Source organism: Macaca nemestrina, chromosome 13, assembly GCF_043159975.1.
Source record: "Macaca nemestrina isolate mMacNem1 chromosome 13, mMacNem.hap1, whole genome shotgun sequence".
Lineage (NCBI taxonomy): Eukaryota > Metazoa > Chordata > Mammalia > Primates > Cercopithecidae > Macaca > Macaca nemestrina.
The window spans coordinates 109,576,579-109,598,423 of record NC_092137.1 but is presented as its reverse complement, the minus strand read 5'-3'; the positions used below and the strand labels follow the sequence as shown (position 1 = coordinate 109,598,423).

Below are 21,845 nucleotides of genomic sequence, written 5' to 3'. Positions count from 1 at the left end.
AAACACTTTTTTTTTTCAAATTCTGTGAAGAATGTCAATGGTAGTTTAAAGGGAATAACATTGAATGTATAAATTGTTTTGGGCAGTATGGCCATTTTCACAATATTGATTCTTCCTAGTCATGAACATGGAAAGTTTTTCCATTTGTTTGTGTCCTCTCTGATTTCCTTGAGAAGTGGTTTGCAGGTCTCCTTGAAGAGTTCATTCACTTCCCTTGTTAGCTGTATTTATAGGTATTTTATTCTCTTCATAGCAATTGTGAATGAGGTTTCGATCATGATTTGGCTATCTGCTTGTCTATTGTTGGTATATAGGAATGTTAGTAATTTTTGCACATTGATTTTGTATCCTCACACTTTACTCAGTTGCTTATCAGCTTAAGAAGCTTTTGGGCCAAGATAATGGGGTTTTCTAGATAAAGGATCATGTCCTCTGCAAACAAAGACAGTTTGACTTCCTCTCCTCCTATTTGAATACCTTTTCTTTCTCTTGCCTGATTCCCTGGCCAGAACTCCAGAACTTCCAATACTCTGTTGAATAGGAGTGGTGAGAGAGGGTCTCCTTGTCCTGTGCCAGTTTTCAACTGGAATGCTTCCAGCTTTTGCCCATTCAGTATGATATTGGCTGTGGGTTTGTCATAAATGACTTTTTATTTTGAGGCATGTTGTATCAATACCTAGTTTATTGAGAGTTTTTGACATGAAGGGATATTGAATTTTATCAAAGGTCTTTTCGGTGTCTATTCAGATAATCATGTAGTTTTTGTCTTTAGTTCTGTTTATGTGATGAATTATGTTTATTGATTGGCATATGTTGAGCCAACTTTGCATCTCTAGGATGAAGTAGATTTGATTGTGGTGGATACACTTTTTGATGTGTTGCTGGGTTTGGTTTGCCAGTATTTTATTGAGGATTTGTGCATCAATGTTTGTCACAAATGTTGGCCTGAAGTTTTCTTTTTTTCTTGTATCTCTTCCAGATTTTTGTATCAGGATGATGCAGGCCTCATAAAATGAGTTAGGGAGGAGTCCCTCCTTTTCAACTGTTTGGAATAGTTTCAGAAAAAACAGTATCAGCTCCTCTTTGTACCTCTACTAGAATTCAGCTTTAAATCCATCTGGTCCTGGGCTTTTTTTGTTTGGCAGGCTATTAATTACTGCCTCAAATTCAGAACTATTATAATTCTTTTTTTTTTAACTTGTGAAATCTTTATTTTTTTAATCTCATATTGAAAATGCAGTTTTTTTTTTTTTTTTGCTGTCTCTGCTTTTGCAGGTATTTTATTCTATTTATTTATATTTATTTTTTTAATTTATTTATTATTATTATACTTTAAGTTGTAGGGTACATGTGCATAACGTGCAGGTTTGTTACATATGTATATTTGTGCCATGTTGGTGTGCTGCACCCATCACCTAGTCATTTACATCAGGTATAAATCCCAATGCAATCCCTCCCCCCTCCCCCCTCCCCATGATAGGCCCCGGTGTGTGATGTTCCCCTTCCTGAGTCCAAGTGATCTCATTGTTCAGTTCCCACCTATGAGTGAGAACATGCGGTGTTTGGTTTTCTGTTCTTGTGATAGTTTGCTAAGAATGATGGTTTCCAGCTGCATCCATGTCCCTACAAAGGACACAAACTCATCCTTTTTTATGGCTGCATAGTATTCCATGGTGTATATGTGCCACATTTTCTTAATCCAGTCTGTCACTGATGGACATTTGGGTTGATTCCAAGTCTTTGCTCTTGTGAATAGTGCCGCAATAAACATACGTGTGCATGTGTCTTTATAGCAGCATGATTTATAATCCTTTGGGTATATACCCAGTAATGGGATGGCTGGGTCATATGGTACATCTAGTTCTAGATCCTTGAGGAATCGCCATACTGTTTTCCATAATGGTTGAACTAGTTTACAATCCCACCAACAGTGTAAAAGTGTTCCTATTTCTCCACATCCTCTCCAGCACCTGTTGTTTCCTCACTTTTGAATGATTGCCATTCTAACTGGTGTGAGATGGTATCTCATTGTGGTTTTGATTTGCAATTCTCTGATGGCCAGTGATGATGAGCATTTTTTCATGTGTCTGTTGGCTGTATGAATGTCTTCTTTTGAGAAATGTCTGTTCATATCCTTTGCCCACTTTTTGATGGGGTTGTTTGTTTTTTTCTTGTAAATTTGTTTGAGTTCTTTGTAGGTTCTGGATATTAGCCCTTTGTCAGATGAGTAGACTGCAAAAATTTTCTCCCATTCTGTAGGTTGCCTGTTCACTCTGATGGTAGTTTCTTTTGCTGTGCAGAAGGTCTTTAGTTTAATGAGATCCCATTTGTCAATTTTGGCTTTTGCTGCTGTTGTTTTTGGTGTTTTAGACATGAAGTCTTTGCCCATGCCTATGTCCTGAATGGTACTACCTAGGTTTTCCTCTAGGATTTTTATGGTATTAGGTCTAACATTTAAGTCTCTAATCCATCTTGAATTAATTTTCGTATAAGGAGTAAGGAACGGATCCAGTTTCAGCTTTCTACTTATGGTTAGCCAATTTTCCCAGCACCATTTATTAAATAGGGAATCCTTTCCCCATTTCTTGTTTCTCTCAGGTTTGTCAAAGATCAGATGGCTGTAGATGTGTGGTATTATTTCTGAGGACTCTGTTCTGTTCCATTGGTCTATATCTCTGTTTTGGTACCAGTACCATGCTGTTTTGGTTACTGTAGCCTTGTAGTATAGTTTGAAGTCAGGTAGCGTGATGCCTCCAGCTTTGTTCTTTTGACTTAGGATTGTCTTGGAGATGCGGGCTCTTTTTTGGTTCCATATGAACTTTAAAGCAGTTTTTCCAATTCTGTGAAGAAACTCATTGGTAGCTTGATGGGGATGGCATTGAATCTATAAATTACCTTGGGCAGTATGGCCATTTTCACGATATTGATTCTTCCTATCCATGAGCATGGTATGTTCTTCCATTTGTTTGTGTCCTCTTTGATTTCACTGAGCAGTGGTTTGTAGTTCTCCTTGAAGAGGTCCTTTACATCCCTTGTAAGTTGGATTCCTAGGTATTTGATTCTCTTTGAAGCAATTGTGAATGGAAGTTCATTCCTGATTTGGCTCTCTGTTTGTCTGTTACTGGTGTATAAGAATGCTTGTGATTTTTGCACATTAATTTTGTATCCTGAGACTTTGCTGAAGTTGCTTATCAGCTTAAGAAGATTTTGGGCTGAGACAATGGGGTTTTCTAAATATACAATCATGTCATCTGCAAAGAGGGACAATTTGATTTCTTCTTTTCCTAACTGAATACCCTTGATTTCTTTCTCTTGCCTAATTGCCCTAGCCAGAACTTCCAACACTATGTTGAATAGGAGTGGTGAGAGAGGGCATCCCTGTCTTGTGCCAGTTTTCAAAGGGAATTTTTCCAGTTTTTGCCCATTCAGTATGATATTGGCTGTGGGTTTGTCATAAATAGCTCTTATTATTTTGAGGTACATTCCATCAATACCGAATTTATTGAGCGTTTTTAGCATGAAGGGCTGTTGAATTTTGTCAAAACCTTTTCTGAATCTATTGAGATAATCATGTGGTTCTTGTCTTTGGTTCTGTTTATATGCTGGATTATGTTTATTGATTTGCGAATATTGAACCAACCTTGCATCCCAGGGATGAAGCCCACTTGATCATGGTGGATAAGCTTTTTGATGTGTTGCTGAATCCTGTTTGCCAGTATTTTATTGAGGATTTTTGCATCGATGTTTATCAGGGATATTGGTCTAAAATTCTCTTTTTTTGTTGTGTCTCTGCCAGGCTTTGGTATCAGGATGATGTTGGCCTCATAAAATGAGTTAGGGAGGATTCCCTCTTTTCCTATTGATTGGAATAGTTTCAGAAGGAATGGTACCAACTCCTCCTTGTACCTCTGGTAGAATTCAGCTGTGAATCCATCTGGTCCTGGACTTTTTTTGGTTGGTAGGCTATTAATTTTTGCCTCAATTTCAGAGCCTGCTATTGGTCTATTCAGGGATTCAACTTCTTCCTGGTTTAGTCTTGGGAGAGTGTAAGTGTCCAGGAAATTATCCATTTCTTCTAGATTTTCCAGTTTATTTGCGTAGAGGTGTTTATAGTATTCTCTGATGGTAGTTTGTATTTCTGTGGGGTCGGTGGTGATATCCCCTTTATCATTTTTAATTGCGTCAATTTGATTCTTCTCTCTTTATTAGTCTCTTTTCTTCTTTATTAGTCTTGCTAGTGGTCTGTCAATTTTGTTGATCTTTTCAAAAAACCAACTCCTGGATTCATTGATTTTTTGGAGGGTTTTTTGTGTCTCTATCTCCTTCAGTTCTGCTCTGATCTTAGTTATTTCTTGCCTTCTGCTAGCTTTCGAATGTGTTTGCTCTTGCTTCTCTAGTTCTTTTAATTGTGATGTTAGAGTGTCAATTTTAGATCTTTCCTGCTTTCTCTTGTGGGCATTTAGTGCTATAAATTTCCCTCTACACACTGCTTTAAATGTGTCCCAGAGATTCTGGTATGTTGTATCTTTGTTCTCATTGGTTTCAAAGAACATCTTTATTTCTGCCTTCATTTCATTATGTACCCAGTAGTCATTCAGGAGCAGGTTGTTCAGTTTCCATGTAGTTGAGCGGTTTTGATTGAGTTTCTTAGTCCTGAGTTCTAGTTTGATTGCACTGTGGTCTGAGAAACAGTTTGTTATAATTTCTGTTCTTGTACATTTGCTGAGGAGTGCTTTACTTCCAATTACGTGGTCGATTTTGGAGTAAGTACGATGTGGTGCTGAGAAGAATGTATATTCTGTTGATTTGGGGTGGAGAGTTCTATAGATGTCTATTAGGTCTGCTTGCTGCAGAGATGAGTTCAATTCCTGGATATCCTTGTTAACTTTCTGTCTCGTTGATCTGTCTAATGTTGACAGTGGAGTGTTGAAGTCTCCCATTATTATTGTATGGGAGTCTAAGTCTCTTTGTAAGTCTCTAAGGACTTGCTTTATGAATCTGGGTGCTCCTGTATTGGGTGCATATATATTTAGGATAGTTAGCTCTTCCTGTTGAATTGATCCCTTTACCATTATGTAATGGCCTTCTTTGTCTCTTTTGATCTTTGATGGTTTAAAGTCTGTTTTATCAGAGACTAGTATTGCAACCCTCGCTTTTTTTTGTTCTCCATTTGCTTGGTAGATCTTCCTCCATCCCTTTATTTTGAGCCTATGTATGTCTCTGCATGTGAGATGGGTCTCCTGAATACAGCAGACTGATGGGTCTTGACTCTTGATCCAGTTTGCCAGTCTGTGTCTTTTAATTGGAGCATTTAGTCCATTTACATTTAAGGTTAAGATTGTTATGTGTGAACTTGATCCTGCCATTATGATATTAACTGGTTATTTTGCTCGTTAGTTGATGCAGTTTCTTCCTAGCCTCGATGGTCTTTACATTTTGGCATGTTTTTGCATTGGCTGGTACCGGTTGTTCCTTTCCATGTTTAGTGCTTCCTTCAGGGTCTCTTGTAAGGCAGGCCTAGTGGTGACAAAATCTCTTAAGCATTTGCTTATCTGTAAAGGATTTTATTTCTCCTTCACTTATGATACTTAGTTTGGCTCGATATGAAATTCTGGGTTGAAAATTCTTTTCTTTAAGAATGTTGAATATTGGCCCCCACTCTCTTCTGGCTTGGAGAGTTTCTGCCGAGAGATCTGCTGTTAGTCTGATGGGCTTCCCTTTGTGGGTAACCCGACCTTTCTCTCTGGCTGCCCTTAACAGTTTTTCCTTCATTTCAACTTTGGTGAATCTGGCAATTATGTGTGTTGGAGTTGCTCTTCTTGAGGAGTATCTTTGTGGCGCTCTCTGTATTTCCTGGATTTGAATGTTGGCCTGCCCTACTAGGTTGGGGAAGTTCTCCTGGATGATATCCTGAAGAGTGTTTTCCAACTTGGTTCCATTTTCCCCCTCACTTTCAGGCACCCCAATCAGACGTAGATTTGGTCTTTTTACATAATCCCATACTTCTTGCAGGCTTTGTTCATTTCTTTTTCTTCTGTTTTCTTTTGGTTTCTCTTCTCGCTTCATTTCATTCATTTGATCCTCAATCGCAGATACTCTTTCTTCCAGTTGATCGAGTCGGTTACTGAAGCTTGTGCATTTGTCACGTATTTCTCGTGTCATGGTTTTCATCTCTTTCATTTCGTTTAGGACCTTCTCTGCATTAATTACTCTAGCCATCAATTCTTCCACTTTTTTTTCAAGATTTTTAGTTTCTTTGTGCTGGGTACGTAATTCCTCCTTTAGCTCTGAGAAATTTGATGGACTGAAGCCTTCTTCTCTCATCTCGTCAAAGTCATTCTCCGTCCAGCTTTGATCCGTTGCTGGCGATGAGCTGCGCTCCTTTGCCGGGGGAGATGCGCTCTTATTTTTTGAATTTCCAGCTTTTCTGCCCTGCTTTTTCCCCATCTTTGTGGTTTTATCTGCCTCTGGTCTTTGATGATGGTGATGTACTGATGGGGTTTTGGTGTAGGTGTCCTTCCTTTTTGATAGTTTTCCTTCTAACAGTCAGGACCCTCAGCTGTAGGTCTGTTGGAGATTGCTTGAGGTCCACTCCAGACCCTGTTTGCCTGGGTATCAGCAGCAGAGGCTGCAGAAGATAGAATATTGCTGAACAGCGAGTGTACCTGTCTGATTCTTGCTTTGGAAGCTTCCTCTCAGGGGTGTACTCCACCCTGTGAGGTGTGGGGTGTCAGACTGCCCCTAGTGGGGGATGTCTCCCAGTTAGGCTACTCAGGGGTCAGGGACCCACTTGAGCAGGGAGTCTGTCCCTTCTCAGATCTCAACCTCTGTGTTGGGAGATCCACTGCTCTCTTCAAAGCTGTCAGACAGAGTCATTTGCGTCTGCAGAGCTTTCTGCTGCGTTTGTTATTGTTTACTGTGCCCTGTCCCCAGAGGTGGAGTCTACAGAGACAGGCAGGTTTCCTTGAGCTGCTGTGAGCTCCACCCAGTTCGAGCTTCCCAGCAGCTTTGTTTACCTACTTAAGCCTCAGCAATGGCGGGCGCCCCTCCCCCAGCCTCGCTGCTGCCTTGCCGGTAGATCGCAGACTGCTGTGCTAGCAATGAGGGAGGCTCCGTGGGTGTGGGACCCTCCCGGCCAGGTGTGGGATATGATCTCCTGGTGTGCCTGTTTGCTTAAAGCGCAGTATTGGGGTGGGAGTTACCCGATTTTCCAGGTGTTGTGTGTCTCAGTTCCCCTGGCTAGGAAAAGGGATTCCCTTCCCCCTTGCCCTTCCCAGGTGAGGCAATGCCTCTCCCTGCTTCAGCTCTCGCTGGTCGGGCTGCAGCAGCTGACCAGCACCGATCGTCCGGCACTCCCCAGTGAGATGAACCCAGTACCTCGGTTGAAAATGCAGAAATCACCGGTCTTCTGTGTCGCTCGCGCTGGGAGTTGGAGACTGGAGCTGTTCCTATTCGGCCATCTTGCTCCGCCCCCCTACATTTTATTTATTTATATTTATTATACTTCAAGTTCTAGGGTACATAAGCACAATGCGCAGGTTTGTTACATATGTATACATGTGCTGTGTTGGTGTGCTGCACCCATTAACTTATCATTTATATTAGGTATATCTCCTAATGCTATCCCTATCCCCTACCCCCTCCCCACAATAGGACCCAGTGTGTGATGTTCCCCTTCCTGTGTCCAAGTGATCTCATTGTTCAATTCCCACCTATGAGTGAGAACATGCAATATTTGGTTTTCCGTTCTTGCAGTACTTTGCTGAGAATGATGGTTTCCAGCTACATCCATGTCCCTACAAAAGACACAAACTCATCCTTTCTTATGACTGCATAGTATTCCATGGAGTATATGTGCCACATTTTCTTAATCCAGTCTGTCACTGATGGACATTTGGGTTGATTCCAAGTCTTTGCTATTGTGAATAGTGCCGCAATAAACATATGTGTGCATGTGTCTTTTTAGCAGCATGACTTATAATCCTTTGGGTATATACCCAGTAATTGTTATTCTGTTCAGGGATGAATTACTCCCTCAAATTCAGAACTTGTTAGTATTCTATTCAGAGATTCAACTTCTTCCTGGTTCAGTCTTGGAAGGGTGTATGTGTTCAGGAATTTATCCATTTCTTCTAGATTTTCTAGTTTTTTTGCATAGAGGTATTTACAGTATTCTCTGATGGTTGTGTATATTTCTGTGGGGACAGTGGTGATATCCTCTTTATCTTTTTTTATTGTGTCTATTTGAGTCTTCTCTCTTTATTCTTTATGAGTTTAGCTAGCAGTCTATTTTATTCATTTTTTCAAAAAAAACAGCTCCCAGGCCGGGCGCGGTGGCTCAAGCCTGTAATCCTAGCACTTTGGGAGGCCGAGATGGGTGGATCACAAGGTCAGGAGATCGAGACCATCCTGGCTAACACGGTGAAACCCCGTCTCTACTGAAAAATACAAAAAAACTAGCCAGGCGAGGTGGCGGGCACCTGTAGTCCCAGCTACTCTGGAGGCTGAGGCAGGAGAATGGCATAAACCCGGGAGGTGGAGCTTGCAGTGAGCTGAGATCCGGCCACTGTACTCCAGCCTGGGCGACAGAGCGAGACTCCCTCTCAAAAAAAAAAAAAAAAACAGCTCCTGGATTTATTGATTTTAATGGTTTTTCATGTCTCTATCTCCTTCAGTTCTGCTCTGATCTTGGTTGTTTGTCTTCTGCCAGCTGTCGGATTTGTTTGCTCTTGGTTTTCTAGTTCTTTCAGTTGTGATGTTATGGTGTCATTTGAGGTATTTCTAGCTGTTTGATGTGGGCATTTAGTGCTACAAATTTCCCTCTTAACACTGCTTGGCTGTGACCCAGAGATTATGGTACATTGTCTCTTTGTTCTCATTGGTTTCAAAGAACTTCTTGATATCTGCCTTAATTTCATTATTTACCCAGGAGTCATTCAGGAGCAGGTTGTTCAATTTCCATGTAGTTGGGTGGTTTTGAGTGAGTTTCTTAATCTTGAGTTCTAATTTTATTGTACTGTGGTCTGAGAGACTGTTATGATTTATCTTAATTTTGCATTTGCTGAGGAATGATTTGATTATGTGATTATTGATTTTAGAGTAAGTGACACATCGTGCTGAGAAGAATGTGTTATATATTCTGTTGTTTTGGGGTGGAGAGTTCTGTAGATATTTATTAGGTCTACTTGAACCAGAGCTAATTTCAAGTCCTGAATATCTTTGTTAATTTTCCGTCTCAATGACCTAATATTGACAATGGGGTGTTAAATCTCCCACTACTATTGTGTGGGAGTCTAAGTCTCTTTGTAGGTCTCTAAGAACTTGCTTTATGAATTTGGGTGCTCCTTTACTGGGTACACAGTTTTTGGATAGTTAGCTCTTCTTATTGAATTGAACCCTTTACCATTATGTAATGCCCTTGTCTTTTTTTATCTTTGTTGGTTTAAAGTCTGTTTTGTCAGAAACTAGGATCACAATCCCTGTTTTTTTTTTCTGCTTTCCATTTGTTTAGTAAATTTTCCTCTGTCCCTTTATTTTGAGCCTATGTGTGTCTTTGCATGTGAGATGGGTCTCTTGAATACAGCACACCTATGGGTCTTGATTCTTTATCCAGTGTCCCATTCTGTGTCTTTTAATTGGGGACATTTAGTGCATTTACATTTAAGGTTAATTTTATTATGTGTGAATTTGGTTCTGTCATCATGATGCTAACTAATTATTTTGCAGGCTTGTGATGTAGTTGCTTTACAGTGTCATTGGTCTTTGTACTTCAGTGTGTTTCTTTAGTGACTGGTAATGATTTTTCCTTTCTATATTTAGTGCTTCCTTTAGGAGCTCTTTCAAGGCAGGCCTGGTGGTGAATTCCCTCAGCATTTTCTTGTCTGAAACGGATTTTATTTCTCCTTCACCTATGAAGTTTAGTTTAACCAGATATGAAATTCTGGGTTGGAAATTCTTTTCTTTAAGAATGTTGAATATTGGTCCCCAATCTCTTCTGGCTTATAGGGTTTCTGCTGAGGGGTGTGCTGCTAAGTCTGATGGGCTTTCCTTTGTAGGTGACCTGGATTTTTCTCTCTGGGTGCCCTTAACATTTTTTTCTTCATTTCAACCTCAGAGAATCTGATGATTATGTGTCTTGAGGTTGATCTTCTCATGGAATACTTACAGGGGTTCTCTGAATTTCCTGAATTTGAATGTTGGCCTATTTCACTAGATTGGGGAAGTTCTCCTGGATAATATCCTAAAATATGTTTTCCAGCTTGGTTCCATTCTCCCTGTCTCCTTCAGGTACCCCAATCAGTCATAGGTTCGGCCTTTTTACATTATCCCTTCATTCTCAGAAGTTTTGTTCAATCCTTTTCATTCTCTTTTCTCTAATCTTGTCTGCCTGTCTTATTTAAGCAAGGTAGTCTTCAGGCTCTGAAATTCTCCCCTCAACTTGGTCTATTGTGCTATTTATACTTATGGTTGCATTGTGAAGTCCTCATGTTGTGTTTCTCAGCTCCATTAAGTCATTTATGTCCCTCTCTAAACTGGTTATTTTGGTTAACAGCTCTTTTAATGTTTCATCATGATTCTTAGTTCTTTGCATTGGGTTAGAACATGCTCTTTTAGCTCACTGACTTTCATTACTACCCACCTTCTGAAGCCTAATTCTGTCAGTTCAACCATCTCAGCCTCAGCCAACTCCATGCCCTAGCTGGAGAGGTGTTGCAATCATTAGGAGAAGAAAAGAAAGACGCTCTGGCTTTTTGAGTTTTCAATGTTTTTTCATTGATTCTTTCTCATCTTCATGAGTTTATCTAACTTTGATCTCTGAGGTTGCTGACCTTTGGATGGGGTTTTTGTGGGAACTTTTTTGTTGATGCTGTTGTTTTTATTGCTTTCTATTTGTTTTTCATTTAACAGTAAGATTCCTCTTCCATAGGGCTGCTGTGGTTTTCTAGGGGTCCACTTCAGACCCTATTTTCCTGGGTCGCTCCTGCACTTGGAGGTGTCACCAGCAGAGGTTGCAGAGCAGCAAAGATGGCTGCCTGCTCATTCCTCTGGGAGCTCCAACCCTGAGTCTGAGTGGCACCAACCTGATACCAGTGGGAATACTCCAGTATGAGGTGTCTGGTGAACCCTGTTTGGGGGTTTCACCCAGTCAGGAGGCACAGGATCAGGGACCCACTTAACGAAGCACTCTGGCTGCCCCTTGGCAAAGGGGATGCACTGTGCTCGGTAGAATGCCACTCATCTGAACTGTCCAGATTCCTCAGAGCCAGCAGGGGGAAAGACTAAGTCTGCTGATACACTGAGATGACAGACAACCCTCCCCTGAGGGGCTCTGTCCCAGGGAGATCAGAGTTCTGTCTGTAAACCTCTGGCTGAAGTTGCTGAAATTCCCACAGGGAGGCCCTGCCTGGTGAGGAGAGATGGGTCCAGATCCAGCCCAAAGAGGTAATCTGGCCATGATCTGCCACAGCCACTGTGCTGCACTGTGGGGAATGCCTCCTAGGTTCAAATTGCCCAGTCTCCCAGGCACCAGCAGGGGAAAATGGCAGACTGGACCTGCAGCAATGGCTGCCACCCCTCCCCACAGGAACTCCGTAGCCTTAGGCAGTCTCCAGCCCAGTGGCTGCCGAGAAATCTGCATAGCTCTGTGCTTGGGTCCCAAGGCCCTGGGGGTGTGGGCTCATAAGAAGATCTCCTGATCCGCCGGTTGCACAAATCCGTGGAAAAACTGGTTTCCCAGGCAGGGTAGCACAATCAATTCACCACCTCCCTTGGCTGGGGGTGGGGACTCCCCTTGACCATGCAGCTCCCAGGTGGACCATTGCTCAACCCTGCTTATCCTCACTTTCTGCGGGTCACGCCAACTGCCTAGTCAGTTCCAGTGAGAGAACCTGGATACCTCAGTTGCCAGTGCAGGATTCACTCGCCATTTTTGTTCTTCTCAGTGGGAGCCTCTGACCACAGCTGTTCCTAGTCAGCCTCTTGGCGCCTCCTCCACCAGATGGTTTTAACAAGAAGCCAGAGTTGAGAAAGTGGTATTCACAGTAATGAGGAAAGAGAGAGACCCTCTCATATGGTTTTACATTGTTTTATATTCAGTACCTCTTTTAAGAAAAAAACAAGGAAGTAAAACCAAAGACAGGCAGCCCGAAACCAGGCCTGGAATCAGGCCTGGGTCTGCCTGGCCTAAACCCAGTAGTTAAAAATCAACTCATGACTTAGAAACTGATGTTCCTGACATTGTATAGAAGAACACTGTGAAACTCGCTGCCCTGTTCTCTTTCTCTCTGACTACCAGTGCATGAAACCCCTGTCACGTATCCCCTAGATTGCTTAATCAATCACAAGCCTTTCATATGAAATCTTTAGTGTTGTGAGCCCTTAAAAGGGACAGAAATTTTGCACTCAGGGAGCTTGGATTTTAAGGCAGTAGCTTGCCGATGCTCCCATCTGAATAAAGCCCTTCCTTCTACAACTCGGTGTCACAGAGGTTTTGTCTGTGACTTGTCCCGCTACATTTCTTGGTTCCCTGACCAGTAAAGTGAGGTAACTGACGGACTGCCAAGGCAGCCCCTTAGGTGGCTTAGGCCTGCCCTGTGGAGCTTCCCTGCAGGGGACTCCGACCAGCCTAAGTGACGCAATCCGAGTGCTCCCTGGTAGGCAATTGTCCCGGTGGAACACCTCACCAGAGCAGCGCATAGCAGGCCCCCCCAGAGGATTAACACAGTGGCTTAACACTGGGAAGGAACTGGCACTTAGAGTCCAGACATCTGAAACTTGGTAAGAATAGTCTTTGGAACTTGCCCCACTCCATCTGAGTGGAAGTGTGGCCTGATCACCCACAGTGTGCCTGGATTGGCACTTTTGTTCTGGTTTTGACTTGACTTGACTTGGTAAGACTAGTCTCTGGAACTTTCCCCACTCCATCTGAGTGGAAGCATGGCCTGATCACCCACGGTGTGCCTGTATCAGCACTTTTGTTCTGGTTTTGTCTTGACTTACATTGCCGGATACTTTGGTTTTGGTTTTGACTTGGCTTAAATTTCTTGGTACTCAGATTTTGGATTCATGGTATTCTGATTTTGGTTTGGTATAAATGATAAAAGTGTGTGTGTGCTCTCTCTACCCATTCTTTGTTTTGTGGTGAGTGTGTGTGGTGTGAGTGTAGTATTCTGTCTTGAGAAAACATGGGTCAGGCGCAAAATAAGCCCACCCTACTAAGAACTATGTTGAAAAATTTTAATAAAGAAAAAAAAAGCGGGGTGGAAGCAGAATTTATATAAAAAGAATGTTATATGGCAAATTCTTCTCCTGAAATAAATTAACTGGTTATTTTTTTAAAATGTTTATAATAAGTCAAAATATTGAGACATGTCAAAAAAAATTTTCTGTGAAAATTGTAAAACAAAAAAGTTATAAAAAATTTTTTATTCCAAAAATGTTGTATAATTTAAAAGTAATAAGGCCTCCTGAGTACTACTGAAAAAACAGTTTATGTGCAAGGTGTATAAAAAAGTAAAATATACCTTTAGTAAAAAGATTATAAAGAGGCATAAGAATGTGGATTTTTACCTACATTAAAAGGTCAAAAAATTATTGTTTTCAAAGTTTAGGCAAGTTTTAAAACATTCACTGTAAAGAAAATTCTGTGTGAAAACATAATAGCTAAAGTTAAAAAGGTATCATCCAGTTTTTCTGTGAACTGGACATTAATGTAAAAATGCAACAGGTTTTTCTTAAAATATCAACCTTCTCTTTAACAAAAATTATAAAAGGTTAAAAAGAGTCTGTAAAATCTTACCTTATGGTCAAACATGAAAAATTGGATAAATATGTCTACAAGGTTTTATTAAAATTAGTAACATACTAATATAAAGGTAAAATTTAGCTTATCTGGTAAAAAAAATCATACAAGAAGTATTATTAAATATAAAATGGTGTTTAACTTTCTTTGGTCTGAAAACTAATAAAAACAGGTGCTAAAGAAAACATTCATTTTACTAGAGGATCACAGAAGTTAAAGACTTAAACTTTGGCAATTAAGACAGCATACCAAGATGCAAATGCCTGGTTGAAATGGATCAAATATTCCATCTGCACATTAAACAAAAGCAATTGTTATGCTTGTGCACATGGCAGACCAGAGGCCCTGATTGTCCCCCTTCTGCTAAGCTGGTCCTCCAGTCGACCAGGCATGGGCTGCATGGTAGCTCTTTTCCAGGATTCTACAGCCTGGAGTAATAAGTCATGCCAAGCTCTCTCTGCTATATCCCAAAGTCCCTGCAGGTCAGCCCCCAAGGGCCATCCAGCTTCCATCTCCCAACACTAAGTTCACTTCATGTCTCTCATGGCAGAGAGGAAACTTAGCATTACTTGGAGACCTGAAGGGATGCAGTGAGCTTAAGAATTTTCAAGAGTTTATCAATCAGTCAGCCCTTGTTCATCCCTGAGCAGATGTGTGGTGATATTGTGGTGGACCTTTACTGGGCACTCTGTCAAATAACTAGAGTGGCACTTGTGCTTTAGTCCATTTGGCTATCCCTTTCACTCTGGCATTGGAAGAAAGAAGAAGAAAGAAGAAGAAAGAAGAAAGAAGAAAGAAGAAGGAGAAGGAGGAGGAGAAGAAGAAGAAGAAGAAGAAGAAGAAGAAGAAGAAGAAGAAGAAGAAGAAGAAGAAGAAGAAGAAGAAGAAGAAGAAGAAGGAGGAGGAGGAGGAGGAGGAGGAGGAGGAGGAGGAGGAGGAGGAGGAGGAGGAGGAGGAGGAGGAGGAGGAGAAGGAGAAGGAGAAGAAGAAGAAGAAGAAGAAGAAGAAGAAGAAGAAGAAGAAGGAGGAGGAGGAGGAGGCGGAGGAGGAGGAGGAGGAGGCGGAGGAGGAGGAGGAGGAAGAAGAAGAGGAGGAGGAGAAGAAGAACAGGAGGAAGAAGAGGAGGAAGAGGAGGAGGAAGAGGAGGAAGAAGAGGAGGAGGAAGAGGAGGAAGAAGAGGAAGAAGAAGAAGAAGAAGAGGAGGAAGAAGAAGAGGAAGAAGAGGAGGAAGAAGAAGAAGAGGAGGAAGAGGAGGAGGAAAAGGAAGAAGAAGAGGAAGAAGAAGAGGAAGAAGAAGAAGAAAAGGAAGAACAGGAAGAAGAAGAAGAGGAGGAGGAGGAAGAAGAAGAAGAAGAAGAAGAAGAAGAAGAAGAAGAAGAAGAAGAAGAAGAAGAAGAAGAAGAAGAAGAAGAAATCATAAAGCGAGAGAAGCCCCTTATAAGTCTTTCAACTCTCACATCTATTTAGAAGAAATTAGAGCCCAGCAAGGAATACTAGATCAATTTAAAGCTTGAAATCAAATAGTTACAGGATTTAAGTCAATATTTTAGTAGATGACAGTCAATAAAAATGTACATTAAATAAACTACATCTATTACAACCAAAAGCAACAAGTTCTCATGAGTTAAAAAGAAAAACTCATGTCGGCCCCAGCCCTGAGGCTACCTGACCTGTCAAAATTCTTTACACTGTATGTGTCCAAAAAAAAAAAAAAATGGCAGTTAGAGTTTTAACCCAGACTGTAGGGCCCTGGCCAAGGCCAGTGGCCTCTCTCAAAACAACTAGACGAGGTTTCCAAAGGCTGGCCCCCATGTCCAAGGGCCCTGGCAGCAATGGCACTGTTAGCACAAGAAGCAGATAAGCTAACTCTTAGGCAAAACCTAAAGTCCCCCAATGCTGTGGTGATTTTAATAAATACTAAAGGACACCATTAGGTAATAAATGCTAGACTAACTAGATACCAAAGCTTGCTCTGTGAAAATCCCCACATAACCATTGAAGTCTGCAATACCCTAAAACCACCACTTTGCTCCTGGTATCAGAGAACCCAGTTAAACATAACTGTGTAAAAGTACTGGACTCAGTTTATTCTAGTGGGCCTAACCTCCGAGACCATCCTTAAACATCTGTAGACTGGGAGCTGTACATGGATGGGAGCGGCTTCACTAACCCCTGCAAAGTGACTCTGAGAAAGACGACAAGCCCTGCTCCAGTCACATCTGGAAGCTGACTGGTTCACACAAGGCCGAAGCATGAGGAATCTCATCGTGGGACTCATTTTCCTTAAAATTTGGACGTGTACAGTAAGGACTTCAACTAACCTTTCTCAGACTGAGGGCTGTTCCCAGTGTATACGTCAAGTCACTGAGGTAGGACAAAAGATTGCTACAGTCCTATTATTTTATGGTTATTATAAGTGTACCAGGACTCTAAAAGAAACTTGTTTGTATAATGACACCCAGTACAAAGTATATAATCCAAAAAGTGAATAGCCTAATGTGTGCTATGACTCCTCTGAACCTCCCATGATCACAGTTTTTAAAATAAAATTAAAGATTGGTCCTTTTCTAAGTGACACAAGTAAAGTAATAGCTAGAACAGAAAAAAAAAAAAAGAGAGAGGTCCCCAAAAATGTAACCTTAAAATTTGACGCCTGTGCCACTGTGAATAATAAGCAGCATGGGATGGGATGTGGTTCTCTAGATTAGGAAAAAAAGGTTACACAGCAAAAAATAAGTATATCTGCCATAAATTAAGCTTATGTGCAAATGTGTGTAATTACTGGTCTTGTGTCATCTAGACTACTTTAAAAAAGGATGAAAAAGATCCTGTTTAGCTTCAAAAACAGAAAAAGTTAGCCCCTCCTGCATGAGTGGGAGCTACAACCCTTTAGAATTGGTAATTACAAATCCCTTAAACCCAAGGTAAAAAGAAAAAGAAAAAAAAGAAAACACTTATCTCTGGGCATCAATAGAAAAGGATTAGGTCCTAAAGTAAATATCTTAGTAAAAGAGGAGGTTTGTAAACTCTCTCCAGAACCAGTATTTCAGACTTTCTATGATAAACTAAATATGCCAGTACCAGAGACTCCAGGAAAAACCAGAAATTTTTTTTTGCAATTAGCTGAGCATGTAGCCCAGTCTCTAAAGGTCACTTCATATTATGTTTGTAAAAAAACTATAATAAGAGATCAATGGCCATAAAAAGTCCGAGAATTAGTGCCCACAAACCTAGTTCCTGATGAATTCCCAACCCAAAAAGAATCACCTTGATCATCTCTAGGTTCTAAAAGTCTCAATTATTAGACAATATTGCATAGCTATGAAAAAAAAAATTCAGTTATTCTGTAGGATGACTTAGTTGTCTAGGGCAAAAACTGTATAATGATACCCTCCCACAAAAAAACAAACAAACAAACAAACAAAAAAAAAAACAGTTACATGGTGGAGTTCCAATTACACAGAGAGATCCATTCAGTAAATATCCAAGGTAGCAGACTGTCTAGTCCCACCCAGAATTCCACCAGGACTAGACTGCCCCCACCAGTTTATACTGAATATGTAGACAGAGCCTACGCTAAGCTGCCTGACCTGTAGACAGGTGGTTGTGTTATTGGCACTATTAAGTCATCTTTGTTCTTACTGCCCATAAAAACAGGTGAACTTCGGGGCTTCCCTGTCTATGCTTCCCGTAGAAAATGAAGCATAGCCATAGGGAATTAAAAAGATGATAAATGACCTCCTAAAAAATTATACAATACTATAGGCCTGCCACTTAGACACAAGAAGGCTCATAGGAATACTGGACCCCCATTTACATGCTCAACTGAATTATATGGTTGCAAGCTGTTTTAAAAATCATCACTAATAAAACCGGTCAAGCCTTGACTATTCTGGCCCGGCAAGAAACTCAGATAAGAAATGCTGTCTATCAAAATAGATTGGCTCTCAACTACTTGCTAGCAGCTGAAAGAGAGGTCTATAAGAAATTTAACCTTACTAATTACTGTCTGCACATAGATAATCAAAGACAAGTACTTAAAGACATAGTCACATGTGCCCATACTAGTGTAGCACAAATTCAACCCTGAAACCATATTTAAAAATTATTTCCCAGCACTAGGAGGATTTAAAACTCTTATAATAAAAGTTATAATAATAAGAAGAACCTACTTACTGCTCCCTTGTCTGATACCTGTACTTCTCCAAATGATAAAAAGCTTTGTTGCTACTTTAGTTCACCAAAATGCTTCAGCACAAGTGTACTATATGAATCACTATCAATTTATTGCACAAAAATACATAAGTAGCAAAAATAAGAGTGAGAACTCCCACTAATGAAAAGTGAGAGTCTCAAAAGGGGGGAAGGAGGAAAGAGAGAGACCCTCTCAAATTGTTTTATATTGTTTTATACTCAGTACCTCTTTTAAGAAAAAAGGAAGTAAAATCAAAGACAGGCAGCCCAATGCCAGGCCCAGAACCAGGCCTGGGTCTGCCTGGCCTAAACCCAGTAGTTAAAAATCAACTCATGACTTAGAAACCGATGTTCCTGACATTGTATAGAAGAACACTGTGAAACTCCCTGCCCTGTCCTGTTTCTCTCTGACTACCAGTGCATGAAACCCCTGTCATGTATCCCCTATTTTGCTTAATCAATCACAAGCCTTTCCTATGAAATCTTTAGTGTTGTGAGCCCTTAAAAGGAACAGAAATTGTGCACTCGGGGAGCTCGGATTTTAAGGCAGTAGCTTGCCGATGCTCCCAGCTGAATAAAGCCCTTCCTTCTACAACTCGGTGTCTGAGAGGTTTTGTCTGCGGCTCATCCTGCTACAGTAATGCTTCCTGACTCTTTCCTTTTGGCAAAGAGAGGACATAACATCTGTGGTCACAGAAGAGGAAGAAAAAGAGAGGAGAGAGGAGCCTGTTCCTTAGGTCCTTTCACCTCAACTTAGAAGACATGGAGACACAGCCTCACACTTCAGCTAACAAGGATTCTGCTTAGTAGATCCAGGGGAAAAAAGCCACCAGTGAGGATCACAAACCCATCACAAATATAAGAGGAAGTCCACATAGAGATGTTGTTTTGAAATGGAACTACTGGTTTCAGTACAAACTAAAATACTATGTTGCTACCGCTTAACCTTATAAAACTATAAACCACAACAAAGATTTTTTTTAAACAAATGAGTGTTCAACCATTTCCTTATTCAAGTGCACATTTTACACTGGCATCCTGCCCACCTGTCTACCAGTGTGACCATTGGATTATTCCTCTGAACAAAGGCCAAGGCCAGAATGCCAGAGATATAGGATCAACATGTGGACAGGCTACTTAGGTAGACTCCTAGCGATAAAACGCTCCAAAAATGAAAGCAAAGTGTTTACATCTGGGTCACAGGTTTGGTTCTTCTTTGGCATGTTAGACTAAAAACTCAGGGAAGCAGCTTGGTTTCTAGAGAGAATAGGCAGAGATGAAGAGAGAGATGGTGGCGGCACCAGGCAGAAGGGCAGGAGAGGAAGTGGAAATCTGGAGAATCAAGATGTTGAGGACTTGGCAAGATGTGCATGGACAAAAGAGGCAGCTGAGGACAATGAGAATCAGGAAGATCCAGGAAAGAGTCAAACCAATAAGCAAGCAAAAGAAGTCAGGAGGCAACATTTGGCCAGAACAAGCAAATAAAGCACTGCTGAACAGCTATCAGGAAAACACCTTGGTGAGCAGCTGCAATGGAGGAGGGACAGGAGGTTGCGGGGAGCAACAGGGGAGTCCTATTAAGACTTGGTGCCTTCTATACTCCCATATTCCTCTGTGCATGCAACTATGGAAAAAGCAGAAAATAAATAGTCACAACTCAAAAGAAGGAAGTCTAGAGGAAGTGAGCAGAACAAGATCTGAGATTCCAGCTTCCCAAATTGAGAAAGGAAACCGCTGCTCTAAAGCCGATGCTGGAGTAAGAGAAGAATCCTCAGACCACATAGAAAAGGTCGGGGAGGAGGTAGATGGGCACTAAAGAATGAGGTCAAGGATCCTAAGCAGGACCCAAGATTAATACAATGAACAATAGACCCACCTCACAGATAACGGCTTCACTCATTCTGCCTCTTTTGCATCTCAGTCATCTGTCCAACGAGAGTGTCTCACATGGTGCCACTGACAAGAACAAGGGATTCAGGGGGAGAAGGAGAAACACACAGAGCAGCTATAATACATAGATAAGAGGGAGAAACAAGGTTAAAAAGGAAAAGGAATCATCTGACTTTTTAAGTTTTATTTTGTTTCTAATTGACACATAATTGTACATATTTATGGGCTACAGTGTGACATTTCAATATATGAATATATCATCTAATAATCAAATAAGAGTAGTTAGGATATCCATCACCTCAAACACTTGTCATTTGTGGTGAGAACATTCAAAATCCTCTCTTCTAGACATTTTGAAATACACAATACATTACTGTCAACTATAATCACCCTACTTTGCAACAAAACACCAGAACTTCTCCTATCTAACTGCAACCTTGTTCTCATTGACAAATCGCTCCCCAAGCTGCCCTACCTCACCTTCTCGCCAGTTTCTGGTAACCACTATCACACTCTCTATTTCTATGAGATGAACTGTTTTAGATTCCACATTTGAGTGAGATCATGCAGTATTTGTCCTTCTGTGCCTAACTTATTTCACTTCACATAACGTCCTCTAGTTAATCCATGGTGTCACAAATGACAAGATTTTATTATTTTTATAGCTCCATAGTATTCCATTGTGTATATATAACACATTTTTAAATCTATTCATCCATTAAAGGACACTTACATTGATTCCATATCTTGGCTATTGTGAATAGTGCTGCAATAAACATGGGAGTGCAGCTATCTCTTTAACATATTGATTTCATTTCCTTTGGCTACATACCCAGCAGTGGTATTGTTGGATCATATGGTAGCTCTATTTTTTATTTTTTGAAGAACCCCCATATTGTTTTTCATGATGGCTCTACTAATTTACATTCTCACTAAAGGTGTGGAGAAAGGGGAACTCCCCTGGCTCTTGGTAGCACTGCGATGTCCATCCCCACCCCAGTCTCCTCACCTCCTGCTCCTCCCCCATGTTGGAGTTTCCCCAATCTGCCTGAGCCTGGGTTTGCCTTCCTCCACATCCCTGCCAGTGTTTGTTATTTTTTGTCTTTTTGGTAATGCAGAGAAATCGAAAGGGTGAAGTGAAAACAAAAAGAAAATGGCATTCACACAGTCAATCTTTATTTGTCTACTGCAGTAAAACTCGATGAACCTGCTTTATAGAGTAGAAGACGGCTGGGTTCTAGTATGGACCCTCCAACGTTGAATATGTAGTCTTCAGCTGGTGCTTCAGCATCTCCAGTACTAGTTTTCTCATTTCTGTGCAATATCTGGTAGCCTGAATGTAATCAGGGGTCCTTCCCAATGCTACCCCAATGCTACCTGTGGGTCTACAGAACTACAAATACTTACTTCAAACACTTACCACCCCTCTTCTGTTGTACCAATGAGTTCATTCTATTCTCATTTTCTAATTTGCCCACATTGAACCAAGGATAGAGCCAATAAGTCATTCATGCAGTGAGCATTATAGTTAGTAATATTGTATTGTATACTATAAATTTGCTAAGAGAACAGATTTTAGGTACTGTTTCCACAATATTTTTTTAAAAGGTTCCTATGTGAGATGATTGATACGTTAATTTGTTTGACTGTAGTAACCACTTCACTATGTATATCAAAATATTATGTTGTATACCTTAAATACATATGATAAAAAAGAGAGAGGGGAAAAATGTAACTCATGCAGGGAGATTCATTACAAAGTTCACTTGAAATTCCTTAATCAAAGTTTAGGATACAACACAAGGCTATCTAATCTGGAATAGAATGAGGCAAAGCACTATCTCCATGGAAGCTAAAGACTTTTTGGTTTTTACCCTCATCTTTCTAAGAAAGAAACTATGGGAGAAGCTGAAGGCAACTGTGGCAGCATAAGCAGAAGAGAAAGAGAAGCTCACTATTT

The 21,845-nt window shown here is 40.8% G+C and overlaps 1 long non-coding RNA gene across 9 annotated transcripts in view; it reads right to left on the bottom strand.

Annotated features, from left to right (window-relative positions):
* The window catches only part of LOC105471851 (uncharacterized), a 331,670-nt gene that overhangs the window by 245,519 nt on the left and 64,306 nt on the right, over positions 1-21,845 (bottom strand). Inside the window, exon 7 of one of the 9 annotated variants that reach the window (XR_011612023.1) lies at positions 19,872-20,000. The exons of the other annotated variants lie outside the window; for them this stretch is intronic. This is a non-coding gene — a long non-coding RNA (uncharacterized lncRNA). The remainder of the gene's footprint in view (positions 1-19,871; positions 20,001-21,845) is intronic. 9 annotated transcript variants of the gene reach the window in all.